The sequence below is a fragment of the Coregonus clupeaformis genome, chromosome 17, assembly GCF_020615455.1.
Source record: "Coregonus clupeaformis isolate EN_2021a chromosome 17, ASM2061545v1, whole genome shotgun sequence".
NCBI classification, from domain to species: domain Eukaryota; kingdom Metazoa; phylum Chordata; class Actinopteri; order Salmoniformes; family Salmonidae; genus Coregonus; species Coregonus clupeaformis.
Window position 1 is genome coordinate 29,181,275 of NC_059208.1, and position 22,143 is coordinate 29,203,417.

General features: G+C 42.1%; 1 protein-coding gene across 2 annotated transcripts in view; it reads left to right on the top strand.

The window, feature by feature from the left end:
• Positions 1-4,011: 4,011 nt before the first annotated feature.
• LOC121586245 (growth factor receptor-bound protein 10-like) overlaps positions 4,012-22,143 on the top strand; it is an 81,661-nt gene continuing 63,529 nt past the window's right edge. For both annotated transcript variants that reach the window (XM_041902788.1, XM_041902789.1), the window contains exon 1: positions 4,012-4,138. The gene's annotated coding sequence lies outside the window, so the exon portion shown is untranslated. The remainder of the gene's footprint in view (positions 4,139-22,143) is intronic.

The window sequence follows — 22,143 nt, forward strand, 5'->3', positions numbered from 1 at the left end:
CAAAAGTATGTATGTATATTTATGTATTGATCGTTTGGTAGTGTAGCAAGCTCTTGAGTCATGGAGCGGTTAATCTAACCTGCAGTAGATTTGTTTCTCATTTGGTTGTTGGCTGTGGTTATTGTTGTCCTTATGAAATCTGGAAGCCAAACAGACCTCTTTCTTATGATGCCACCAGGCTTACATGTTGTTTTGAGAGGATTGCCACATCAGAGCTCTCCCAACTATTCCAAGCCACTCTGAACCGTGACTCATCATGTGGTCATAATTCTCATGTAACTTTACCTAAACTGTATTTCCTGACCATACTGGTTTAGGTTTCCCCAGAAATCCTATACATGGCCTCCTGGGCCCTAACCTTTCAACGTTTGCACATCTGAACGGTCTGTATAGGTATAATCAGGGTAGTGGTGGTTTATTACACTATATTGATTCCATCTTACAGATCTACAAACACTGTTAGGGCCAAGGGGAAGGGGTTAGTGAGAGAACTGAGACCGGCAGTGGGAGCACAATGTCCCCTCGCTTCAGCCTCACAGGCTCCCTGCTCTGCTTTGCCTGATCTGCCTCTCTCAAAGGCCGGGCAGGCCTACAAAAAGTAAGTGATCTGGGGATTGGGTTTCTGGGTATGTGTCTGTTGTCTGCAGTTCGATCCGGATTTCATCATCTACAGAGAGAGGAAGTATGCGTCCCAAATGGCACCCTATTCCCTGTATAGTGAACTACTTTTGACCAGAGCCATATGGGCCCTGGTTAAAAGTAGTGCTCTATAAAGGGAATAGGGTGACATTTGGGACGCAGCAAGAGAGGGTAATCCTCTCCACACTGTAGGTCTGTACATTCTTGCTGGCCCACAGGCCCCTGTCGGTCAGAATTCCTGATCATTTGTGGCCATTCTCTGTGTTATGAAACTAACTGCAGCAAGACCGAGTGCTTGGTTGGTTCCAAGCCAACTGCCGCCACAACCGTTAATGCAGAAAAACTAATATCTTTCTAAATCAAGAATTACTGGCAGCTCATGACACAACATAGAAGAAGGTAGTGGTTAACTCACAGCATTCATGGTTGAGAAGGATGATAGCTATCAATCATTTTTGGTCTTAACACCATTTCCATGTGTTGCTTTTGTAAGTAAGATTCCTGCAATATCAAATCAAATGTTATTTGTCACGTACACAGTTTACAGCAGGTATAAAAGTTGCAGTGAAATGCTTGAACATCCTTGTAATGAAAAACATGGGAAGAGCAAATGTAGCTTTTCTTCACACAGCTCCACCTCCACTAACAGGAGGTACAGTATGTCGATATTGACTATGTTGTAGACTACATTGACTGTTAGATAATATAGTCTATATTGACTATGTTTGATAATGTTAGACAATCACTCACCCATCAATTTACATCAACAATGTGCTGGTCCCCCCTTGACTATCTGAGGGAAATCACCATATTTGTGCAATTTACACCCAATGCTGCATGTCAATGCAACCATGTTCACATTAGCCTCGGCTCCCAGGCTTGGCCGAAGTGAAAGGCTGTGACAGAGGCTATGTTCACATGGGCCTAATGCTGTTACAGGAGTGAGGGCACATCCTCACTCACAGTCGGACTAATCATCTTCCTATTGGTGTCACCTGTGTCTATCTGATTCACCTGTGTATTTATGCCCTCACTTCCCTGTGTTCCCTTGCTCAGTTTTCTCTGCTAGTTTCACTATGCCAAGCAGTACTAATCAGTGTCTGATTGCGGGATGTATGGACAGGTACGTGAGAAGTGTTCTCCCTGTTTCTTTATTATTTCAGTCATAGTTAGTATTTTGTATTTTTGGTTGTCTGCCTGTTTTTTGGAGTCTTATTTGCTCTGCCTTTCTTTTTAGTGTTCGTCCGTTATTTTGTATCCTGGCTTCGGGACCATCAATAAAGTTCCTTGTTTCACCATCTCTGCCTACTGTCGAACCTGTACCGCACCTGGGTCACACCTCACACCAACCCTTACAAATGCATGAATAATGTGGTCCTCTGTAGCTCAGCTGGTAGAGCACGGCGCTTGTAACGCCAAGGTAGTGGGTTCGATCCCCGGGACCACCCATACACAAAATAAATGTATGCACGCATGACTGTAAGTCGCTTTGGATAAAAGCGTCTGCTAAATGGCATATTATTATATTATTATTATTATAATGTTACAGGGAGGAGATCTGATCCGAGGTGTGACGTGATGTTGTGTCTGTGTACAATGCCCTCTTATATTGTGGCGTGTTTGGCAGGGTCACACAGTATGGAACCACTGTTGTTCTCTTCACCCAGATACTGCAGGTCTGGGACGGGTCCTCTGTCTTCCCTAGCCTGTCATTAGGCAGGCTCAGCTGGGGAAAGTTCCAGACTTACAACCTTTTGCACTACAGACTATTATAATTTTTTCCCCATGGTTGAGTTCATGGAGTAAATCATATTTGAGGAGTCTTACTAGAATAATCAGATAAGTGACATACTGTGGCATATTAATAGCACAATGGCTACATTTGCACAATTATATGAAGGAAATTATACTCACCACCAAGGTTAGTGTGGGGCATGTAACCCCCGTAGGCCTATTGCAACACTGCTTGGAGGGGGAAAATACCAAAACACTGCATAGGAGTAGGGAAAGGTAACTCCGGAGCATTGAACTCTTGATTTGACTTTTATACAACAGGGCCAATAGGAGATTATGAAATTGAAAAACAACTGTGCATTTTGTAGTGTACACCAAATCCTACAATTCCATATGATTTTATATGTAATTCTATGGTGTACGCTTACTTCCGACTCACTGATTTACAGTAACTCTATGTATTAATAATAATATATGCCATTTTATCCAAAGAGACTTACAGTCATGAGTGCATAAATTTTTACATATGGGTGGTCCTGGGAATCAAACCCACAACCCTGTTGGTGCAAGCGCCACACTCTACCAACTGTGCCATACAGGACCACTATGTGAGTATCATATAGATTTACAGTTTGAAAAGCTATAAAATAGTGACACAATTGACCGAAATAAGGTTAGGCCAAAGAACTGAAATAAAACCTGAGCAATACTTTGAACTTTCCAGGGCCCCCTCTATACTTCTTATCACACACAGGCTTACTCCAGGCTGAGACCTGAGACCACAGTGCCCTATTTACATGAGAACGAGCATGGGGGGCTGTATCTACTGATTTGGGAAAAGTTTGCTGTGTATAGAAGTGTCTATTTTTGCAGCAGTGTGCTATGGCTGCAGTCTCGGCATGTCTCTGTCCCCGTTCCCCTCCTGTACACACTACATGTTAATGTTTTTAAATGTATGTCAATTGTAAAGTATTTTGTCTATAATGTCTTTTTCATTATGTGTCGGACCCCAGTAAGAATAGCTGTCGCCATTGGCGTCAGCATTTCACTGTAATGTCTGCACCTGTTGTATTCGGCGCATGTGACCAATAAAATTTGATTTGATTTGATTTGATTTAATGGGGATCCTAATAAATCAAATAAAAAATCTCTCTCTCTCTCTCTCAATTCAGTTCAAGGGGCATTATTGGCATGGAAAACATATGTTTACATTGCCAAAGCAAGTGAAATAGATAAAAGTGAAATAAACAATAAAAATGAACAGTAAACATTACACTCACAAAAGTTCCAAAAGAATAAAGACATTTCAAATGTCATATTATGTCTATATACAGTGTTGTAACGATGTGCAAATAGTTAAAGTAAAAAAGGGATAATAAATAAACATAAATATGGGTTGTATTTACAATGGTGTTTGTCCTTCACTGGTTGCCCTTTTCTTGTGGCAACAGGTCTCTCTCTCTCTCTCTCTCTCTCTCTCTGTTCAGCTGATTGGTCTACTGAATATTCCTCTGGAACACAGAGCTAAGAGACATGAGGCGATGTGGGCGGAGTCAGCCGAGAGGGAGGAGTTGTTTCGTGTGTGTTGAAGAGTCAGCTGAGAAATGAACTGCGCTAGCTGCTTGTCCTCATCCGGAATGTTGACCACTGGAGCGTCTTGAGCAAGAAAAGCAACGCTGTTGCGCTAGCTACGGAGTCTTCGCCTCCCAAGAGCAAGGCTGTCTGATTGCTCTTGTTTGAATTTCTACAGAGACCTGTCAATATGGTGAGTGTATTATTCCAAGATCAAGGGAGTCTTGTGTTATTTGGAATATGGTGTAATTGTATGCATCTTTCTTGACTTTCTAGAGCACAGCAAGCGAAGTTTAGTGTCGCTATCTAGCTAGCTAGAGCCTCGGGATGTAAACTACTGTCTGGTGAGACGAACACAGCGCAGCGTGGCTAGTAGAATGAGGCTCTATCTTTCACGAAAGTGTGAGGAGGGTTTGGATGTGGATAGCTGTTAGAACTTGTTTTGCAAATCAGTGTAATTTGTAGTCTACAACATAGGTTAACATTGTGAATCACAAATGTGACAGTTACTAAATAACCAAAGCTTAATATAGCCACATGTATACCCAGTGCTGTCGGGACTGCGTGCAGGCAGATAAGCTGAGTGCTCGTAGGGACGAGGTTGGGAGAAGCAAGATCTCCTGTATTGGGGCAACTAAAGCTTACTAAACTACTATAGTTAGGTAGTTAAAAGTACAAATCCAGAGGGGTATCAATGAGTTAGTTTAGTCTTTTATAAAAGTTAGCTGGCTAACTATTGATTTTCTGGTTCATTAAGAAAGCTAAACTTAGATGTGTTTTTGATTGCTGAGTCAAATAGACCATGCCCATTTCAAGCTTATCGTTCAAAAAAATAAGAAGTTATTTTCAGAATATTTAGTCAAGTTAACTGGGTAACTCATTGATCCTGTTTTGTAGTATACCCCTCTGATAGTTCTCAATATATAAACAACATTTTGCGTGTAGTCACGACTTTCTGACTGTTTACTGTGCTGGCTTGTTTACAGATATTGCATAACTGCTTACTATCCAACTAGCTACCAGCCAGGCGCAGCCCCTGGTGAAGTCCCTGCCTGTCCTACCCTCAGTAGCCTAACCGCCCTACCCTTTTCACCGGTCCGGTCAGTCTTATCCCATGGCTTCATTTGCTTTGGGGGTGGGGTGAAAGGCTTTTTTCCAGGCAGCTAGCTACTCGTGTACTGAACCATGGATGGTGGTTGGCTTCTACAACCCCTCTCAAAACGCGCAGCGGAAATATATATAGTATGCTTATAGTAGGCTTATTCAGAGGCTAAGTATTTCAAATCTAACTGGATGGGACATCAGGGATGGATTTTGCAAGGATTTTATTAAATAAAACTGATGTTATGCTGTAGATGTGATATGTGATCATATTAGTTATCCAAAAACAACAGATTTGTTTGACTTAATGCTGATTCAGAAGAAACACCCAGCAGTGTACTGTGCAGCTCATCCAAGAAATGTAGTTGGTTAGAACCATCAAAATATATAGATGGATCATAATGGCATAGTAAGTTTTGGGAACAGTCCCTATCCCTTTCCACTGAACTACATTTGTACTGCTACTAATGTAGGCCTGCTATGTAACATGTTAATACAAAATTGTTACTAGTATAATTACAGCGTCACTACACCGGTATAACAGCAACTTAACAGACATTTTTACCAATATAAAGTGTTACCAACTAGTTTTAAATTCACACCCTCTGCTACAATCTAGCTATTTCAAGTACATATTCTGTAAGCGACTGACATGATGGGGCATGAGTTTAGGAGGCCGAAGACAGACAGCTAGCTCAGAGCTGCTGAGCTCACATATTTTACATAAGCAACCTGTCTGGCCATGGCGGTTCAAGTCTCTTCTCTGGATGAGTCTGACTAACAAATGGCTTTGTTGGATCATATCCTATTGGCATTTAATTTGTTCTACCAATCTATTCCATTCATCATACAAGCAGTTCATTCAGTGAATGTAGGCAAGCCTATTAGCTTGTTGGTTTAGTTTATTGTGGATGATGGAAAGTGAAAGGGATAGGCCTAGTTCACCCAAATTACAAATTCCCTTGTTGAGAGCTCACCAAACTTTCAATCTGAAGAGGCCTTGCAGACATATCAATTGTACTTCCACATACATTTTTTATTATTATTATTATTATGTTCTTTGTCATAGTGGTGAGCTCTCTCACCCTAAGTAGCATTCCATTCGGCCTTGCGTCAGTTTGCAGTCATATAACACTCGCTATTCAGTGCCAATACCCCCTTATTGATGGTTGGTCATGCCGCTTTTTCCGAAGTCTGGGATGCAGAGTCAGAGTTTAGGCCTAATTCAATGACACCAATTACTAGGTTCTGTCCTATTCCTGATAAAGAAAAGGAGAGCCGCACACTCTAGGAGCTCAGATGCAATCATTTAATAACCTAATTACCAACATTTCGACAGACAAGCTGTCTTCATCAGGGTATAGATATGTCCTATTCCTGCCTAAGTTATTTCTCTCATCAGTTATGAGCACAGCTGATGTTGACACACCTCCCGTATTCTGTCTAATCAATTCTAGTAACTAATTTGAAACAAAATTTGTGGGTGTGGTGGTAGGTGCTGTTTGGAAACGGGTAGCTGAATCATGAAAAACCGGGATGTTATAGGCTAGGCCTACTTTTCTTGTGTAGGTAGGCGTCAAAGGTTGTACAAAGCATAAAACTACTTCCAAAGAACCCCAAGGCTTGTGGATGAAAAAAGTTGTAATGCCTTTATTAGATTACATGGCAGCAGGACAAGATGAGAAAGCTTTGCGGGCAGCTAGAGAAGCCTTAGTTTGTCAGGGTCACTTACCTTTCAATTTAATTATTATTTTATCTAGCTACCTCAGTTATAGCTAAGTAATTACATTATGGTTACTAAAGTAGTCTGTAATTGATTTACAGAAGGGCAATTTAATATATTTAGCCTACTGGTCCTATAAATATGGACATGAACTCTCACCCGCCATCATCCACCCATGATTATTACCCTGAAGGCAGAATGATGCAATGACTGTCTAACCAACCAACCACAGCATGGTGGATTCAATTTCTCAATGTAAGGAGCCGGTCCAAATCTGTCGGAAACCTGAGAAGCAGGAATGCTTTATTTTCTAAAGCAGGTAACTGAACACCCCTGCTAGTATGTTTGTGTGCAGGAAGAACAGGGAGAGTGGTGCAGAACGATGGCAATGTTCCAGAAAATGTCACTCAGCCACTATGAGCTGGAATCTGTGCTGTAAAATCTAAAACAAACCAGGGTTAGTGGGCTTGGCGAGATGTATTCATGAAAACAAAAGGGTTTTGAGTGACATTCTTCCCTGGTGCAACTTCAGAACAATAGAGGCATTTTGTGCTCTTGAATTTTATCGCTGTGCCTGGACATCATTAGTATTCTCTTCTCAGAGTTGAATGGATCATTTGGCTTTATCTGTACATCGTTTCTCATTTTATCAGTACATATTTCACCAAACCTATAAGTGACGAGAACTTGGAGAAAGGTATTTCAATGATTTATAACATACAGTAGGTAGGGCCCTATAAAATCGGGGTTGCGGACAATGCGAATGGAATCACGGAATCCAGACATGAAAACGGAATTCAACAATAAAAAATGTTTTATTGAACTTCGTAGGAAATCAACTAAATGTATTGAAATTATTAGAAAATGCATTAATTTGCCCAAGTTAATCATAAGACATGAACAAAATGCATAAGTAGCAAGGTTTCCATCCAATTGGGACACATTTTCAAGCAAATATTCTAAAATAAAAACAATATGCGCATTTTCCCACCAGAGATGTGTTTCTATCAAATGGACTTGTTGCGGATAAAAGGCTGTGCATGATGACGTAGTGCACAAAAAAAATACTTTTGCAGTAAAATGTCCATGTACTGAATAAAAAAAATAGAAGTTAAATGGGTTTCCATCGCATTTTCAACTATACTGACTGTTTTGTCACAAAATAAATTGTGTTATATAGCGAATGTGCCCAGTCTGGTCTTGGTGCCTGCGCTCTAGCCAATAGCTTGCAGATACAGTGTGGGTAGGTAGGTTATCTATATAATGAAATTTAGGGCAAAAGAGCAAGACGTTTTTTTATTTGTCAAACGGCAACCAAGCATCGATCATCATGTCACCAGAATAAGACCCTCAATATTTATTGGAAAGGAGCATCAACCTCATCACCTTGCAGATTCACCACCCTCTGAAGTTCATAATCATTTATTTCATCTGTAGCCTAACAAACTGCATGCTTTCCCGAGTCATAGTGGGAGGACCACACAACATATCATCACGTGACTCCAAGTTTTCTTCGATATGATGGTTATTATATCAATATTTGCGCATAAAGGCGTTTCCACTGCCATTTCTCGCATAATTAATTTTACAGACACAAAAAGATCCCACATTGTCTAGTGTATTTTGTTTTGCCGACATTTGGAAAGTTTACCAACAAATGTGCTTTTTCCATCAGGCCTGTTTATCTGACATGTACTTTACTCGCATAAAAAGGTTGGAAGGAAACCTGGTTAGTGATTCGTTCTTTCCTGCAACTTTCTGAAATGGCACAGGAATGCCCCGTCTGTGTGTGTGCGGTATGTCTAGTTTACACTTTGTGTAGCCGTTAGTGATAATGCTAATGATAACAGTTTGCTGGTAGATGGAAAGGCTTTGTTAACTACAAAGTAGCCTATGCCGACCTGGCAGAAAGATATAATGATTATTTGCATCAATCCAGCGGCCATTTGTTTTGCAAACTCTGCTTTGTTTTGTAAAATCTAAATCACATGAACGCTACAGAAACACCGCTAACCAAACAATGGTCTCTGGCTGGTGCACACTTGCATTAAAGGGTAACTACACCCAAAATTCAACATTTCTTAGATTTTTCACAGACCTCAAAAGTGGTCTCCTGATGTGGTGTAGCCCTGTACTCTCGTACCCGTATACAGGTTAAAAATGGAAGATTTGGGCACTGATAAATGCCTAAATTGTAATGCAGTGGCTGTACAGTAACATGCTATACATGATGTCAATCTACACATAATCTCCAAACTGTTCTCTTTCAATTGCTTCCATGGTTATGCATTTCATATTTATTCTGTAACAAACATTTCAATTTAGCCCTATCCATATAGGCCAATTCTCACGAGTGTAAAGGGTTAAGCATTGTTGTGGACTTAGAACATCCTATTTTGTTGTGATTTTGAGAGAGAAAAACAGATTTTCTTTTGGGGGGGAACGAAACCTGGAAAAACTAAATGGAGAAAACTGAAATTGGGGGAAAAACTAAATGGAATCGGGCAAGAAATACAACAGATTTTATAAGGCCGTACTACCATAGGGATAGGGTGTTATATAGGGATAGGGTGTTATATAGGGATAGGGTGTTATATAGGGATAGGGTGTTATATAGGGATAGGGTGTTATATAGGGATAGGGTGTTATATAGGGATAGGGTGTTATATAGGGATAGGGTGTTATATAGGGATAGGGTGTTATATACAGTGAGGGAAAAAAGTATTTGATCCCCTGCTGATTTTTTACGTTTGCCCACTGACAAAGAAATGATCAGTCTATAATTTTAATGGTAGGTTTATTTGAACAGTGAGAGACATAATAACAACAAAAAAATCCAGAAAAACGCATGTCAAAAATGTTATAAATTGATTTGCACTTTGATGAGGGAAATAAGTATTTGACCCCCTCTCAATCAGAAAGATTTCTGGCTCCCAGGTGTCTTTTATACAGGTAACGAGCTGAGATTAGGAGCACACTCTTAAAAGGAGTGCTCCTAATCTCAGTTTGTTACCTGTATAAAAGACACCTGTCCACAGAAGCAATCAATCAATCAGATTCCAAACTCTCCACCATGGCCAAGACCAAAGAGCTCTCCAAGGATGTCAGGGACAAGATTGTAGACCTACACAAGGCTGGAATGGGCTACAAGACCATCGCCAAGCAGCTTGGTGAGAAGGTGACAACAGTTGGTGCGATTATTCGTAAATGGAAGAAACACAAAAGACTGTCAATCTCCGTCGGCCTGGGGCTCCATGCAAGATCTCACCTCATGGAGTTGCAATGATCATGAGAATGGTGAGGAATCAGCCCAGAACTACACGGGAGGATCTTGTCAATGATCTCAAGGCAGCTGGGACCATAGTCACCAAGAAAACAATTGGTAACACACTACGCCGTGAAGAACTGAAATCCTGCAGCGCCCAGAAGGTCCCCCTGCTCAAGAAAGCACATATACAGGCCCGTCTGAAGTTTTCCAATGAACATCTGAATGATTCAGAGGAGAACTGGGTGAAAGTGTTGTGGTCAGATGAGACCAAAATCGATCTCTTTGGCATCAACTCAATTCACCGTGTTTGGAGGAGGAGGAATGCTGCCTATGACCCCAAGAACACCATCCCCACCGTCAAACATGGAGGTGGAAACATTATGCTTTGGGGGTGTTTTTCTGCTAAGAGGACAGGACAACTTCACCGCATCAAAGGGACCTCCTTCCCTCAGCCAGGGCATTAAAAATGGGTCGTGGATGGGTATTCCAGCATGACAATGACCCAAAACACACGGCCAAGTCAACAAAGGATTGGCTCAAGAAGAAGCACATTAAGGTCCTGGAGTGGCCTAGCCAGTCTCCAGACCTTAATCCCATAGAAAATATGTGGAGGGAGCTGAAGGTTCGAGTTGCCAAACGTCAGCCTCGAAACCTTAATGACTTGGAGAAGATCTGCAAAGAGGAGTGGGACTAAATCCCTCCTGAGATGTGTGCAAACCTGGTGGCCAACTACAAGAAACGTCTGACCTCTGTGATTGCCAACAAGGGTTTTGCCACCAAGTACTAAGTCATGTTTTGCAGAGGGGTCAAATACTTATTTCCCTCATTAAAATGCAAATCAATAAAAAAAAATTTTTACATGCGTTTTTCTGGATTTTTGTTTTGTTATTCTGTCTCTCACTGTTCAAATAAACGTAACATTAAAATTATAGACTGATCATGTCTTTGTCAGTGGGCAAAGTACAAAATCAGCAGGGGATCAAATACTTTTTTCCCTCATTGTAGGCATAGGGTGTTATATAGGGATAGGGTGTTATATAGGGATAGGGTGTTATATAGGGATAGGGTGTTTCTGGTAATATTAAGTTTGTGTTGAACATTCCAAAGACCATAAATACAGCAAGCCTCTACATCCTTTTTGCTGTTTTTGCCTAAATTCCCTATTGTTTATGCCATGTTTATTACATAACTCAATGTAGGCTTTTCTATGTTAGTTATAAACTCTCATATGTCCATATGATCAGTCTCACGAATGTTTGATCCATTGTACAGTAGCCAAAATAAAAATGTATTATATTTACACTTCTTGATCTTATTTAAACTTTTTGAATAACACGTCCAATAGATAAAATCTTGAATTCGTAGTTGAATAAAAACTAAAATAGCCTAGCCATAGCCCACCCTGGCAGCAGGCTTGTGCACAAGCATAACATCTCCCTCCCGTCCAAGCCATTCATTATGCACATTGCATAAGGTCATTTCTCCCAGCCGGCCCAATGAAATCCTCATCCAATTAGCGATTGTCCATGTCTCCCAAAGCTTTTCTCAGACACTTCTGCTATTCAGCCCTCCGCGATGACATCAGGCTCTCTCTTATAACCTTCTTTACGCTGCTGCCCCAAAATAATGACGCTGCCAATTAATGAAGAATCAACATGAGCAACAAGCACATCTACTGAGGTGTGACCACAATCTGAACCATCCACTGATAAAATAGTCAGTCATGACAGAGATAGCAGTGTTCATTTGGAACGCAGTCCAGTAAATTAAAGCCTGTACTGTACTACAGACGGTCAGAAGAACCTTATTGGAGAAGTAGGTATTTATTTATGCTCTTCAGTCTTTTCATATGCATTCATTTGCTTATTGAATGTCTAATTACTGCAAACTGAGGTTACATTCTTCAACTATGCTTAAATGCTTGTTTTGTCTATGGATTACTGTGTAATTGCTATTGGATTACTGTGTATTGTGCAATTTCACAGATTTAAAGTGATGATTTACTCCACTCAGGACCCTTATCTAATCAAGTTGTGGAATCTGGCTAGGTTTTCTTATCTAGCCTACCATGCACAACAAATGAAACGTTGCGTCTTGTCTTTAAAGAAAAATAGTTGCAAAACTTCCAGTAGTTATTATCCCTTCAAGACACGTCTCTCAGCAAACTGCAAACTGTTTTCTTGATTCATTTGACATATCCTTTGAGTGCTTCTACCTTAAAAATAGGTTACACTGTCACCTTACTGTAGAGAGGCAGGCAGTCACAAACCAAAATCTTCCTTAAATTATGAATTTTTCATGACGGTGCGTCTTCCAGCAACATTGGACTGCTCTGTTCTTGCTTGACTTCAGATTTTTAAATGGTGTTCCACATACAGCTTGAAATACTGCTGGAAAATACAAGGCTACATCTTTTCTTCAGTTGTTTGAGCCTAAGCCTCTTGTCATTTGCCCTGATCAGTGTGGACATGATGATGTAGGTTAGTGATAAGACAGAGATGCCCATGAACCCTAAAGAACAGCATCTTGTACACTGTCTGGCACTTCCTACCATTGCAGCAATCCTGAGTCTGTGCATGTGAGTGTCAGTTGGATGTTACATATGTCATTTAGGTGTAAGAATGAAACAATGGGGTCTTGGGAGGGAGGAGGTATGTTCAGTTGAGTTTCACACGCTGCTTTTGCAACCGTCACTGCTTGGAGGCGGGACATTTTTTAAAACTGTGTGAGCTCTTGTTGGCGTTTGGGTGGGTCATAATGTGGCACTTAATAGGGCTGGCACAATTACCATATAATTGAGTAACCGACGATTATGGATGAAGACCGTCACAGAAATAAAATAACCGTCATAACCATTTACATTATTATTATTATTACAGTGCATTTGGAAAGTATTCAGACCCCTTGACTTTTCCTATATTTTGTTACGTTATAGCCTTATTCTAAAATGGATTAAATTGTTTTTTTCCCTCATTACCCCGTAATGACAAAGCAAAAACAGGTTTTTAGACATTTTTGCAAATGTATTGAAAATAAAAAACGGAAATATCACATTTATATAAGTATTCAGACCCTTTACTCAGTACTTTGTTGAAGCACCTTTGGCAGCGATTACAAGCTTCTTGGGTATGAAGCTACAAGCTTGGCACACCTACATTTGGGGAGTTTCTCCCATTCTCCTCTGCAGATCCTCTCAAGCTCTGTCAGGTTGGATGGGGAGTGTCGCTGCACAGCTATTTTCAGGTTCAAGTCTGGGCTCTGGCTGGGCCACTCAAGGACATTGAGACTTGTCCCAAAGCCACTCCTGCGTTGTCTTGGGTGTGTGCTTAGGATCGTTGTCCTATTGGAAGGTGAACCTTCGCCCCAGTCTGAGGTTCTGAGTGCTCTGGAGCAGGTTTTCATCAAGGTTCTCTCTGTACTTTGTTTCTTTCATCTTTCTTTCGATCCTGACTAGTCTCCCAGTCCCTGCCGCTGAAAAACATCCCCACAGCATGATGCTGCCACCACCATGCTTCACTGTAGGGATGGTGCCAGGTTTCCTTCAGACATGACGCTTGGCATTCAGGCCAAAGAGTTAAATCTTGGTTTCATCAGACCAGTGAATCTTGTTTCTCATGGTCTGAGTCCTTTAGGTGCCTTTTGGCAAACTCCAAGCGGGCTGTCATGTGCCTTTTACTTAGGAGTGGCTTCTGTCTGGCCACTCTACCAAAAATGCCTGATTGGTGGAGTGCTGTAGAGATGGTTGTCCTTCTGGAAGCTACTCCCTTCTCCACAGAGAAACTCTGGAGCTCTTTCAGAGTGACCATCGAGTTCTTACAGCATTTCACTGTAAGGTGTTATATTCGGCGCATGTGACAAATGTTATTTCATTTGGTTTGGTCACCTCCCTGACCAAGGCCCATCTCCCCCGATTGCTTAGTTTGGCCGGGGAATGATGGAGGCCACTGTTCTTGGGGACCTTCAATGCTGCAGAAATATGTTGGTACCCTTCCCCAGATCTGTGCCTCGACACAATCCTGTCTCGGAGCTCTACGGACAATTCCTTTGACCTCATGGCTTGGTTTTTGCTCTGACATGCATTGTCAACTGTGGGACCTTTATATAGACTGGTGTGTGCCTTTCCAAATCATGTCCAATCAATTGAATTGACCACAGGTGGACTCCAATCAAGTTGTAGAAACATCTCAAGGTTGACCAATGGAAACAGGATGCACCTGAGCTCAATTTCGAGTCTCATAGCAAAGTGTCTGAATACTTATGTAAATAAGGTATTTCAGTTTTTTATTTGTAATAAATGTGCAAAGATTTCTAAAAACCTGTTTTCGCTTTGCCATTATGGGGTATTGTGTGTATATGATATGATATTGATGAGAAATCAATAATTGTATCCATTTTAGAATAAGGCTGTAACGTAATAAAATGTGGAAAAAGTCAAGCTGTCTGAATACTTTCCGAATGCACTGTATAAAAAAAATAAAAAAAATACTTCCCTGTTGTGCCGGCTGGCGCGTAGGGCAGCAACAAAGGCTCTCCATTTCTGGCAGTCTTTGGTGAATGTAATCCTGTACCAAATACCTGAAGTGATTCACATGAGCAACACAACACCTGTAGCATGTCTGGATTTTCTCCAGAACCTTTGAAGAATGACCTGGCTGTCCGAACATGATCAGTCCTGTCTGTCCTTTAGCTTCCTGGGGTCAAGGTGCAGCTATAGCTTCAGCCTCTCATGCTAATGCTGGTAAGCCATGCAGGCTGAGGCTGCAACGAGAGGAACTAATATTGCTTGAGAAACCAACCTCAAAGGTCACTCAATTAGATCTACTTGTCTTTCTTGTTTCTCAGTGGTTATAACCTACTCTTGTTGAGTGTTGTGAAGTACCATAGTGCCTGAGACCTTCACTACCTTTCTTCTACGGTAGGCTCTCGGTGTCACAGACTGTGTTGGTACATTACTGTCAGGATGAATGGTATGGAGCGATTTCACTGCCAATAGAAACAGAAAACGGGGGAAGCGATACTCGTCCTTTACATAAACTTTCTGAACTTATCCCTATGGTCTTTAGCTAAGTGGGCTAACACAGTCTTGTGACATGTAGGAGACCTGGTTTGAACTTAGTCAGTCACGAGCAAGATTAAATAGGGAGTCGAAAGGCTACCCTTAGAAGGGCTACGACAGGGCTATTCAACTATATTCTTATGGGGGGCCAAATTGCAATTTTTGTGACACTAATTTCTAAGGTGCCCTAATAGCTTATAGCCAAAATGGTTCAAACATTAGATCCAAAATCTTAGGATTTAGTTGAAGTTATGAATTCAATTATTAAATGTATGCATTAGAAATTAAAACATATTAAATTCAAATTCAATAACCTAATACAAATGGAAAATTATGGAATTAAAGTTCTGGTGGCACTGAAATCGCTCCATAGAATGGTTGCCTGCGAGTCATAGAGGTGTACATTTGACCTCCAGTTGGGACTGAGAAACTCCCGGAGAGCGCCGTGACTCCCAGAGTTTCCAATGTCCAAAACGGTTCATAATGAGCTTTCAAGTGGGAAATGCGAGTGGAAAACTCTAGAAACATCATTGTACTCCAAGTTCGATAGTTCCGGGTCTCCTATCTCCAAGGAGCATATGAATGCAGCACCAGTTGATGCTGGGGGACGGGACAAGGGACTAGGGGAGGGCCATCGCTGTCATGTCAGGCAGCGCTACGCCATAAGTCATGCCACTAGGCCTGCCAGTCCTAATTCAACTGGCCTTTTTATAGACCATTGCGATTACACTGACTATCCAGTCACACTAGCCAGTCTATTTCAAAAGACTGACTGAATACAAAGCACATAACGACTCTGTGATCCTCCTATAGGCCTACTATTACACATCCTTGTTTTGTTTTACATTGATTCATTACTTATCTTGGAGCAATTGACAACCATAATAAGTGACGTCAAATCAGTTACTGCAGGTAGATGTCTCTGCCCTGTGACCACATAGAGGTCCCCATCTGACTTCATCCATGACTGTGAGAAACAGAAGAAAGGCCCATTCTGATTCAGTAGCTAGCAGGCTTACAGTCGGACGGTGGTGGTGTCTGGTAAGGGAGTCTCTCTCTGGGAAGGGAACTGCCCATAAATATGCTTGTTATTCACTTCTTGGCTGCCCCAGCTCCCCTTCCAGCCCCAACCCCTCCTTCCTAGCCCCTCCAGCAGCATCCGCAGTCCCAGCTCCCCAGCCCCAGCGTCTCCAGCCTAGTCCCAGTCCCAGCCCAGCCCAACCCCTCAAGCCCCAGCTTCCCTGCAGCTTCAGCCCAGCTCCCCTCCCAGGCAGCTCAGCTCCCCAGCCCCAGCTCTCCTCCAGCTCAGCTCCAGCTCCCGTTTCCCTCATAGCCCAAGCAGCACAGCACCACAGCTGAACAGGCCAGGGCTGCACATTCCAGTGCCCCGGCCCGCACACTGCCAGAGGGCCTTCTCTCATCACCACTCTTTGGCCTACGAATCAGTGCATGCCATTCAGGGCCTTGCTCTTTTTTTTTACCCAATACCCTATGTGGAAAGAATTTGCTCCCATCATTCCAAAGAGGACTGCAGTGAGCTTCGTCCAGCAATCATGTGGTATGGAGGGGATGATCCGCAGGCAGGCAGTGTAGTAGGTTGGTAGGCAAGACAGTAAGGCATGCAGGCAACATAACAGGCTGCGAGACCGGGCCTCACCTGCTCAGATGGAAGCTGGCCTACGTATGCTCTTTAAGGCACAATCTGGGATATTTCCTGCTGTTCATTCAATGAGCTGAAACACAGATTGTGGCTTTAAGGCGGGCCAGAATGCAGGGTCGCATAGTTTACTGTTTGTTCAACATACAGTGAAGCTTTTTGTTTTGCTTGGAGAAACAATGCCACTAGAAGATTGCCGCACTCTTGAGGGTTACCACCCAACAAGTGGCTTTCAATGCATGGTAGTACTAATCCTTTATCTTTGATGGACTTTGAGGTCACCATTATTCTTTGCATTTGAGAACCAAGACGGAAGGACAGAGTTAGGCTATTTCATATATATGTTTCTTTAAAAAAGAAGAGATGGAAGCAATTCAACTTCAATTGACCTTCAGTTTGATCTTAGTCTTACTATTTTTGGCCGAAGGCTCAGACTGTAGGAGACACCTGTGATGTGTCAGTTGCTTGTATTTCAAGTTTACACATCCAGGCTATATGCCCATTTCAAAGTTTTCCCCAACATCCCACAGGCCTACGTCACAGATCTCAGGCCTGAAAGCATAGTGCTGTAAACTTACTGGGTAGTAATGACTAGACTGACTTGTGTACCAGTCTGCTGCACAGCTTGCTATTATGATTCTGGACGCCCAGAACTATAAATAGCCCTACTATTTTGAAGTGTGCCCCAATTTGGAAGGGAGGGGAATGTATAGCCCTGTGAATGCTATGCAGTTGGGCAGTGTGAGGAGAGGAGGGAACACAGACAGGTCCCAGAGAACCCAACCCTCCAACTCTGTTTACAAGGCAATATTTGGCAACCTGAGCCAAAAGAAAAGTATAGATTTCTGCTTTACTTCAATTACTTGGCCCAGAAAGATTAGGTGAAAAGTTTTTAATATTTTCCCATTTCCCACTCACACTGGGATGTAGGCCTATTCAAGAGAATGTGTTAGCAGTTTTCTACTTCCCTGAAGTTTAGGCACTTGTTTAGGACCACATTTTATTTTTAACGTTCAATTTGCTCAAGTATCTATTTTAAACTGTTCTGTTTATGTTATGCATATCATTAGGGTGTTTGTAGTTGATGGAGGCATTTGTATAGATTTTTGACTGAGAGATTTGAGGCCTATAGGCAATTTGATACCAGTGTAGGCCTTAATGAAATTATTTGGCGTTCCATTCCTTCATTCAGTCCGCGTTAATGGAAGCAATGAAGTTGACGACACCGTTTGTAAATCTGTGCTAGATTAAGAAGCTTGTAAACCAAGAGAGATTCGATCTTGAATGGAATCACAGCCACTGACCAAGCAGTCAGTGTGTCTGCTAAATACTCTTTAACACCCATCTCTGGTGTTACAGGAGGGGGTTGTCGTTCCGGAGCGACCCACTAGGTGTCATCATCCGGCAACCTTAGGCACCTCCTTACTCACAGTCGGGACTAATCATCATCCTATTGGTGTCAACTGTGTCTATCGGTTCACCTGTGTATTTATGCCCTCACTTCCCTGTGTTCCCTTGCTCAGTTTTCTCTGCTAGTTTCTCTATGTCCAGCAGTACTACTCAGTGTCTGATTGGAGATCTATGTACAGGTACTTGAGAAGTGTTCTCTCTGTTTGTTATTTGTTTCAGTCTTAGGTAGTATTTCGTATTTTGGCCGTCAGATGGTCTTTGGAGACTTATTTGCTCCGCCTTTCTTTTATTGCGATAAGTCCGTTATTTTGTATTTTGGCTTCGGGACCACCAGTAAAGATCCTTGTTTCACCATCTCTGCCTACTGTATATCCTGCACCGCACCTGGGTCACACCTCACCCCAACCCTTACACTCTGGTCCCAGCCTGGGCCTTAAACCTGGCAGCGACATGCAAAAGAAATGTTGGTTCAGTTTCAATTAGGCTTTACTTTAAATAGCCAGTGCTCATGGTGATCCCAAGCCTGGGCTTTGCCTCTGTTCTGGTGCTAATCACTGCAGGATATTACAACTTTCCCCTCCCAGTGTAAGCATACATGAAGTTCTTACTGTATTGTATGACAATGACCAAGCAAAGCAAGCCATCCCACCACAGTATGACGGTCAATGTGTGGTTGAAATCTAGAACGTAAAGAATCAGCACACTTGGACCAAGCAAGCAATCCCAGAGCCTGCCACAGTAGGACTACTGCATAGTTCCAATATAACATGTGAAGAATGAATCCCAATGAAATGCACTCAGTCAGCTCTCATCATAATGTCACGGACCAAGTACAGTCCAGTAGCTTTGTTGTTGTTAGTCACTCCATTTCCACCATGTGTTAAGATGGCATTGATTGTTATACCGTCACAACATAGTTTTACCGTCACGTACAGTATAGACCTACCGTTGTTCTCTAGCTCAGTGTGACTAGACAAGCAAAGACAACAGAACGAGTTAACTGCAAGAGAAACATGAGCATAGCCTGAGGAATAGACCTCAAACCTCTGACTGCAACCCTCCCTCCCTCCCTGGCATGGAGAAATATAGACTTGAAATCCCACAAGCAGACAGAGGAAATTTGTCTTGTTGAATAAGAGCCCAGTGGAGAAGGAGAACCCCTTACTTTAATAGTTAAGGATAAAAGTTAGCATGCTCTCTCTCTCCGCTCTCACACGGCTGTAATAATTAGGCCTAGCTGTGATTAAGATGTCTATTGTTAAGGCTCTGTTTGAAGTTACATTCTTGGTTCAGGCAAGCTTGAGCAACAATCTCTCTAATTAATACAGATGGTACAGTAGCAGTGGCACACGGTGTTCTGAAGTCCCCAGCCTTTCTAGTTGATCTATGCTTTGGGGCTAATTGCTCCGTTAAGGTCACAGGTAATCATATTTCACTATTCTGTGGAATGAGTAAAATCAAAGGCCCTTTTAACCCCCCCCTTCACGGAATGACTTTGATTCTGAAAAGGAATGATTAAACATAGGTGTTTGTTTTTTGTCAATATGTCCAATAATGCCAAGTCACCCCCAAGGCACGTGACATGAGAACATAAGAACTTGAGTTCCACACTAGAATGTTCTGGTTTTATTCATGGAGGAAAGCCCTTCCAGCCATATCTCACAGCAAAGAGTGTTTATCACACATATGTATACCTTTTGTGCCTCTCCTCTCAGACCAGCTCTATGATGAGGGCTTTACTGTTAAGTGTCATAGGCGAGGGGCAAGAGTTCAATGTGTCTTGTGTTCTCAAGATCACCCGTACAGTACAGAATGAATTGTGAGTGCTTGTTATAAACAATGTGACAGTAAATGAACCTTGGCTCTTACATCGGTGGGGCAACACACACAGACCGGGACTGAGACACACATAGCAGTACAAAGCGCGGTGTGTACACACAGAGGACACACACCGCACACACACACACTAATTACAAGTGAGCCCATTCAGTGGTTCTATTGATCCAAGTGCCAAGCTCTTTATTGTAGATATATTCATGAGTGGATCATTATGCTGTGCTTTCTCAACAAATTGGAAACGATGACAGTTGCTCAGGACTTTGAATGTCATTTATGTCCAATCAGCTTTTTCTATTTTGGGGATAATTCATATTTTATTATCAGGTCTGGCAGGCTGTAATGCTGAAAAGACAGTTGTTTAACTTGGAGGAACTGTTGTAAACTATAAAATCATTGTTTGGGCTACAACAATATTTTAATTGAAATGTTTGCCTAGCTGAAGTTTGCTTGACTACTCAAGATGGCGATGAAGAATGTCCAAGAAAACGCTCTGTACTTTCCCACATCAGGCCTTATCTCTGCTACCTCACCCTACCAAGTCTGTTTCACTAGGTTTTTCTATGTAAGTCAGAACCCCAGGAGAAGATTTTGCTTCCTTTGTTTTTCAATCACAGAGAGAGGCAGCATGAGGAAAGAAGCTCATGGAATCTACCCACTACTTTTCTGTGGCGAGGGCCTCCACGATCCAGTGGAACAGGCATCTTTTCAGAGGAACTCAAACTGTTCAGTCAGTTCCACTCAGCATCAAGGCCTGGGCCTGCCTGGCTCTAGTTCTCTATCTGATGAGAGTGGAAGGCAGCACTGGTGCTGAATGAAAATGCTGTGCTACTGTATTTCCCCTGTTGATAAATTGACAGCAGATACCTACTAACAAAAGGAGGGCTCTCTCTCTCTCTCTATCTCTCTCTCTCGTGGCTCTGATGATGGTCCACATGATCTATGGCCACCATGACATCATTCAGGGGGCTGCCTCTTCTTTTGTTGTGGAGCAGGAATGAATATGAGTGGTGTTGCTGCTGCCTGTGACACTTGCAGCCAGCTTCTACTTTCTTATGTAATCAGGCAGGGTCAGGGGGGCGGAAAATAGCACTGTAAAAGTGCCAGGCAGCCTGAAAATCCTTAGAATTCCTGAAAATAGTCCATGACTACATGGCATGGGACAGTCTAGACTTACTGCAATTCCAAAGACTTGTATTTCTGAAATATCATCAAGAGGGTCTCACTCAGAGCCATCTACATTGAGTGTACAAAACATTCACTGCTCTTTCCACGACAGACTGACCAGGTGAATCCAGGTGAAAGCTATGATCCCTTATTGATGTCACTTGTTAAATCCACTTCAATCAGTGTAGATGAAGGGGAAGAGACAGGTTAAAGAAGGATTTTTAAGCCTTGCGACAATTGAGACATGGATTTAACAGCTAACAGATTTAAGTGCCTTTGACCCGGGGTATGCTGCCCTACCAAGCAAAAAGGCAGTAACTGCTCATAGCATGGAACTGAGAAAAATGGCTTTTATTTACAGTGGGGGAAAAAAGTATTTAGTCAGCCACCAATTGTGCAAGTTCTCCCACTTAAAAAGATGAGAGAGGCCTGTAATTTTCATCATAGGTACACGTCAACTATGACAGACAAAATGAGAGAGAAAAAATCCAGAAAATCACATTGTAGGATTTGTTATGAATTTATTAGCAAATTATGGTGGAAAATAAGTATTTGGTCAATAACAAAAGTTTCTCAATACTTTGTTATATACCCTTTGTTGGCAATGACACAGGTCAAACGTTTTCTGTAAGTCTTCACAAGGTTTTCACACACTGTTGCTGGTATTTTGGCCCATTCCTCCATGCAGATCTCCTCTAGAGCAGTGATGTTTTGGGGCTGTCGCTGGGCAACACGGACTTTCAACTCCCTCCAAAGATTTGCTATGGGGTTGAGATCTGGAGACTGGCTAGGCCACTGCAGGACCTTGAAATGCTTCTTACGAAGCCACTCCTTCGTTGCCCGGGCGGTGTGTTTGGGATCATTGTCATGCTGAAAGACCCAGCCACGTTTCATCTTCAATGCCCTTGCTGATGAAAGGAGGTTTTCACTCAAAATCTCACGATACATGGCCCCATTCATTATTTCCTTTACACGGATCA